Below are 6,404 nucleotides of genomic sequence, written 5' to 3'. Positions count from 1 at the left end.
CCACTAGAGTGAAAGCACCACCAGCATTCAAAAGTGACCAAAACATCAGCCAGGAAGCATAAGAACTGAGAAGTGGTCTGTGGTCACCACCTGCCGAACCACTCCTTTATTGGGGGTGTCTTGCTAATTGCCTATAATTTCCACCTGTTGTCTATTCCATTTGCACAACAGCATGTGAAATTTATTGTCAATCAGTGTTGCTTCCAAAGTGGACAGTTTGATTTCACAGAAGTGTGATTGACTTGGAGTTACATTGTGTTGTTTAAGTGTTAAGTGTTCCTTTTATTTTTTTGAGCAGTGTATATATATAAAAGAGAGACAGAGAGAGTGAGGGAATGAGAGAGAAAGAGGGAGTGAGAGTGAGAAAGAGAGACAGAGAGAGAGAACGAGGGACAGAGAGAGAGAATGAGGGAGGGAGTGAGAGGGAAAGAGGGACAGAGAGAGAGAGGGGGGGACTGAAATAGAAATAGAGAGAGAGAGAGAAAGAGGAACAGAGAGAGAGAAGGAGCGACAGAGAGAGAGAAAGAGGGAGTGAGAATGAGAGACAGAGAGAGAGGGGGACTGAAAGAGTAATAGAGAGAGAGAAAGACAGAGAGAGAGAAGGAGCGACAGAAGAACTGATAGAGAAATAGACAGTGTGTGTGTGTGTGTGTGTGTGTGTGTGTGTGTGTGTGTGTGTGTGTGTGTGTGTGTGTGTGTGTGTGTGTGTGTGTGTGTGTGTGTGTGTGTGTGTGTGTGTGTGTGTGTGTGTGTGTTGTTTGTGTGTGTGTACTAGTGTGAGAACCATGGTGTGTCCTATAGCTGGACTAGTATCCCTCCATCTTGTGTGTATTGATGCAGTAGGGGTCTCCTATCATGTCTCTGTCATCAAATAAAACATCATTGATATAAAAAAGATTAATTCAAAAGAAAATGACAGTGATGATTGACAGTTGCCGCCGGCGACTCTTCGACACCTAGCCATCAATAGACTATGTTGTGTGTGTGTGTGTGTGTGTTGCCCAGACTGATCTCTAGAAATAGACAGCGATTTGGGACGTTTGAAAAGGTCCCTAGAACGTCCACATATTCCTTCTTCTGCGCTCACCCAAAACACATTTAACAATTACCCAGCACTGGGAGTCAACTCCTGATGTTCGGAGCCAGAGCACCATGGCAAGAACACTCCGCTATGTCACTTCACACTGCTCTAGCAAGCCACGAGAATAAGGACAATACTGATGATACCTGATGCTAATATCACATTGTTTTTAATGATTTACTTTTAATCCTTCCCCAAACCATAGCCTTAACCTTACCCACTCTGAATGAAACCTAACCCTTTGAGTTGTTTCTGTTTTAACCCTGTAACCAAGGGGAATTATCCCTGTAACCACGGGGAAGTAATGCATCAAAAATAGGCATTCATCCATAATATATCGAGTTTCGAAGGGAAACTATGATATCTTGTTGCAGTTGCCTTCGTAATGCTCAGCACCAACCTAGATTAGCTCCTAACGCCCTAATCCTACTTTTGAGAAAGAAAATAGAGGAGGGGGGAGAAGGGGAGAGGAGGAGGGAGATGGGCAGGAGGGAGATGGGGAGAGGGGGAGGGAGGCAGGAGGAAGATGGGCAGGAGGGCAATGGGGAGAAGGGGAGAGGGGTAGGAAAGCAGGAGGGGATTGGGGAGAAAGAAGGGGAGATGGAGAGGAAGGCAGCAGAGGATTGGGGAGAAGGGGAGAGGGAGAGGAAGGCAGGAGGGAGATGGGGAGAAGGGGAGAGGGAGAGGAAGGCAGGAGGGAGATGGGGTGAAGGGGAGAGGGAGAGGAAGGCAGCAGAGGATTGGGGAGAAGGGGAGAGGGAGAGGAAGGCAGGAGGGAGATGGGGAGAAGGGGAGAGGGAGAGGAAGGCAGGAGGGAGATGGGGTGAAGGGGAGAGGGAGAGGGAGGCAGCAGAGGATTGGGGAGAAGGGGAGAGGGAGAGGAAGGCAGGAGGGAGATGGGGAGAAGGGGAGAGGGAGAGGAAGGCAGGAGGGAGATGGGGTGAAGGGGAGAGGGAGAGGAAGGCAGCAGAGGATTGGGGAGAAGGGGAGAGGGAGAGGAAGGCAGGAGGGAGATGGGGAGAAGGTGAGAGGGAGAGGAAGGCAGGAGGGAGATGGGGTGAAGGGGAGAGGGAGAGGAAGGCAGCAGAGGATTGGGGAGAAGGGGAGAGGGAGAGGAAGGCAGGAGGGAGATGGGGAGAAGGGGAGAGGGAGAGGAAGGCAGGAGGGAGATGGGGTGAAGGGGAGAGGGAGAGGAAGGCAGCAGAGGATTGGGGAGAAGGGGAGGGAGGGAGAGGAAGGCAGGAGGGAGATGGGGTGAAGGGGAGAGGGAGAGGAAGGCAAGGAGGGGAGAAGGAGATGGGGTGAAGGCGGAGAAGGGAGAGGAGAGGCAGCAGAGGGATTGGGGAGAAGGGGAGAGGAGAGGAAGGCAGGAGGGAGAGAGATGGGGTGAAGGGGAGAGGGAGAGGAAGGCAGGAGGGAGATGGGGTGAAGGGCAGGGTGAAAAAGACACAGGGAGGAGAGGGAGCTGGCCATTTCAAGGATAAAGAGAGAGAAGGAGGTGTTAACATACTTTCAGACAAACTGCACCTCAAATTAAAGTATTCCCTTTATTCTTTACTTCCTTTCTCTTTTATGCTGCCTAGTGACGGGAACAGGGGAGGGCAGGGGAAAGGAGGAGGAGTGGGATGAGAGGAGGAGGAGGAGGAGGAGTGGGAAGAGAGGAGGAGGAGTGGGATGAGAGGAGGAGGAGTGGGATGAGAGGAGGAGGAGGAGGAGTGGGATGAGAGGAGGAGGAGGAGTGGGATGAGAGGAGGAGGAGGAGTGGGATGAGAGGAGGAGGAGGAGGAGGAGGAGGAGTGGGATGAGAGGAGGAGGAGTGGGATGAGAGGAGGAGGAGGAGTGGGATGAGAGGAGGAGGGGGAGTGGGATGAGAGGAGGAGGAGGAGTGGGAAGAGAGGAGGAGGAGGAGTGGGATGAGTAGTTTTATTTCTGGCCTTAAATCCAATGTTATAAATCAGTCAGGAGCAGAGAGAGAAAGGTGGAAAGAATTAGCATGGCGGTAGTTTGTTCCTGCCTCTGTCTTCTTGTCTGTCTGTCTGTCTGTCTGTCTGTCTGTCTGTCTGTCTGTCTGTCTGTCTGTCTGTCTGTCTGTCTGTCTGTCTGTCTGTCTGTCTGTCTGTCTGTCTGTCTGTCTGTCTGTCTTCCTTTCTGCCTGTCTGTCTGTCTGTCTTCCTGTCTGCCTGTCTGTCATCCTGTCTTCCTGTCCCTACCTGCCTGCCTGCCTGCCTGCCTGCCTGCCTGCCTGCCTGCCTGCCTGCCTGCCTGCCTGCCTGTCTGTCTTCCTGTCTGCCTGTCTGTCATCCTGTCTGTCTGTCTGTCTGTCTGTCTGTCTGTCTGTTTGTGTGTCAGTGTGTGTTTGTGTATTGTTTGTATGTGTAGAGGGGTACGTTACCCCCATGTCAGCATACATGACTCCACACAGATCATACCATCATAGACCAGGTCTCCTCACCTCGTCACCACGGTCTCCTCACCTGGTCACCATGGTCTCCTCACCTCGTCACCACGGTCTCCTCACCTGGTCACCACGGTCTCCTCACCCTGTCACCACGGTCTCCTCACCTGGTCACCACGGTCTCCTCACCCTGTCACCACGGTCTCCTCACCTGGTCACCACGGTCTCCTCACCCTGTCACCACGGTCTCCTCACCCTGTCACCACGGTCTCCTCACCATGTCACCACTCCTCACCTCGTCACCACGGTCTCCTCACCTCATCACCACGGTCTCCTCACCCTATCACCACTCCTCACCCCGTCACCACGGTCTCCTCACCCTATCACCACTCCTCACCCCGTCACCACGGTCTCCTCACCTCGTCACCACGGTCTCCTCAACCCGTCACCACTCCTCACCCCGTCACCACGGTCTCCTCACCCTGTCACCACTCCTCACCTCGTCACCACGGTCTCCTCACCCCATCACCACTCCTCACCTGGTCACCACGGTCTCCTCACCCTGTCACCACGGTCTCCTCAACCCGTCACCACTCCTCACCTCGTCTCCACGGTCTCCTCACCTCGACACCACGGTCTCCTCAACCCGTCACCACTCCTCACCCCGTCACCACGGTCTCCTCACCCCGTCACCACGGTCTCCTCACCTCGTCACCACGGTCTCCTCACCCTGTCACCACTCCTCACCTCGTCACCACAGTCTCCTCACCCCGTCACTACTCCTCACCCCGTCACCACGGTCTCCTCACCTCGTCACCACAGTCTCCTCACCCTGTCACCACTCCTCACCCCGTCACCACAGTCTCCTCAGCCCGTCACCACGGTCTCCTCACCCCGTCACCACTCCTCACCCCGTCACCACAGTCTCCTCAGCCCCGTCATCACGGTCTCCTCACCCTGTCACCACTCCTCACCCCGTCACCACAGTCTCCTCAGCCCGTCACCACGGTCTCCTCACCCCGTCACCACTCCTCACCTCGTCACCACAGTCTGGGATGGAGGGAGAGACAGGGGAAGGAGGGAGGGAGGAAAAGGATGTGTTGACGCTGTGTCAGTGTACACACACATGACTACACATGACTACACATGACTACACACACACACAAACACACACACACACACGCACAAACACACACACACTCACACACACACAGACAGACAGACACACAAGGGAATGGAGAAAGAATATTGAAAATTGACAGTAAAATAATGTAGTAAAAATAAACAACAGTGTATATATATATATTTAGAAAGAGAGAGAGAGAGAGAGATAATATGTTCAAGTACATAAACATTATTATGCTGCACTAAGCTGTCTATAGAGACCTGTTGTGAATAGAAAACATCAAGGACTGTTAGGAGAGGAGAATAGATGCAATCAGCTTCCCATTCATTTAGAATCAACTCGTTGGCTGGCTTGCCCTACACACACACACACACACACAGAAAGAAAGAGAGATACACACACAAAGTTAACAGACAGAGCACGAAACCAATTGTGTCTCTGAAGAGAAGAAGAATGCCCAGGGCTTTCAGCAGCAGCAGAGGAAAAGAGGAAAGTTCACTGTCTGAAAAGAAGACAGGACAGGAGACAATGTAAACACTCTGGCTGAACATAGAGATCAAGACAAGCCAATGCAGGGACAAGTGTCTGTTTTTGAGAGTTTTTTTGTTCAGGATAAAACAACCTTTTGTCTGTCTGCCTGTCTGTCCGTCTGTCTCGACATGCCTACCTGTCTGTCTGTCTGTCTGTCTGTCTGTCTGTCTGTCTGTCTGTCTGTCTGTCTGTCTGTCTGTCTGTCTGTCTGTCTGTCTGTCTGTCTGTCCGTCCGTCTGTCTCGACATGCCTACCTGTCTGTCTGTCTGTCTACCTGTCTGTCTGCCTGTCTGTCCGTCTGTCTCGATCTATCGTCTGTCTGTCTGTCTGTCTGTCTGTCTGTCTGTCTGTCTGTCTGTCTGTCTGTCTGTCTGCCTGCCTGCCTGCCTGCCTGCCTGCCTGCCTGTCTTTCTGTCTTTCAGTGTTAGTGTCTGTCTATACACTTAATTATGTGAAGGTGGAATCAGAGGGTGAAAACATCCCAGACCTCCAACTCCTTCCTAAGGGAGAACAGACAGACAGGTTAGACGTTTCTCCTCCTCTCTCCTTCTGCTCCTCCAGCTTCTCTGTCAGCAGTTGATTCAGCCAGGGGAGTAGAGAAACAAGATATCACACAGAGCCAAAATGGAGTTTGGATTAGGTCGTATCTGGCTTTCCTAGACTGAGAAGTCATCTGACTGGTTGGACAAATCATTGGAATGGATGAGGTTCCTTCCCTTCACACATCTCTCTATCCTACCGCTATCATTTTATAAAGAGACATTCTGTAATGGGTACCAATAATTCCATCCTTCCACCCTTTGATGTGTATGACTTGTAGAACTGTCCTTATCATTCTAATCTAGAGGACAAGCTTTCATTTGAAGAGACCCATTTTGGAATGAGCACCAATACGTCCAGGACTCCTTTCATGTGTAAAAGTTCTGTAACTGTCCTTATCATTTTAGAGGACACACGTTCTAACAGACACTGAAACTCCTGTAAGTCCATGACTTCTATTACTAGTGTAGTTTCAACATCCCTCTCTAACCCACAACTCACTCAATCATACTTGACTCTAGACACACAATACCGGGCATATTCAAATATGGACCTCCAAGCCAGTTTCACTACATTCTTTCATTGTTCCCCAACGGATGATGACAGCTTGTTTTAGATATACAGTACAAGTCAAAAGTTTGGACACACCTACTCATTTCAGGGTTTTCTTTATTTTCACTATTTTCTACATTGTAGAATGATAGTGAAGACATCAAAACTATGAAATAACA

This window comes from Salmo salar, unplaced genomic scaffold, assembly GCF_905237065.1.
Source record: "Salmo salar unplaced genomic scaffold, Ssal_v3.1, whole genome shotgun sequence".
In the NCBI taxonomy this organism is placed as follows: Eukaryota; Metazoa; Chordata; class Actinopteri; order Salmoniformes; family Salmonidae; genus Salmo; species Salmo salar.
Note: the sequence above shows the minus strand (reverse complement) of the source record.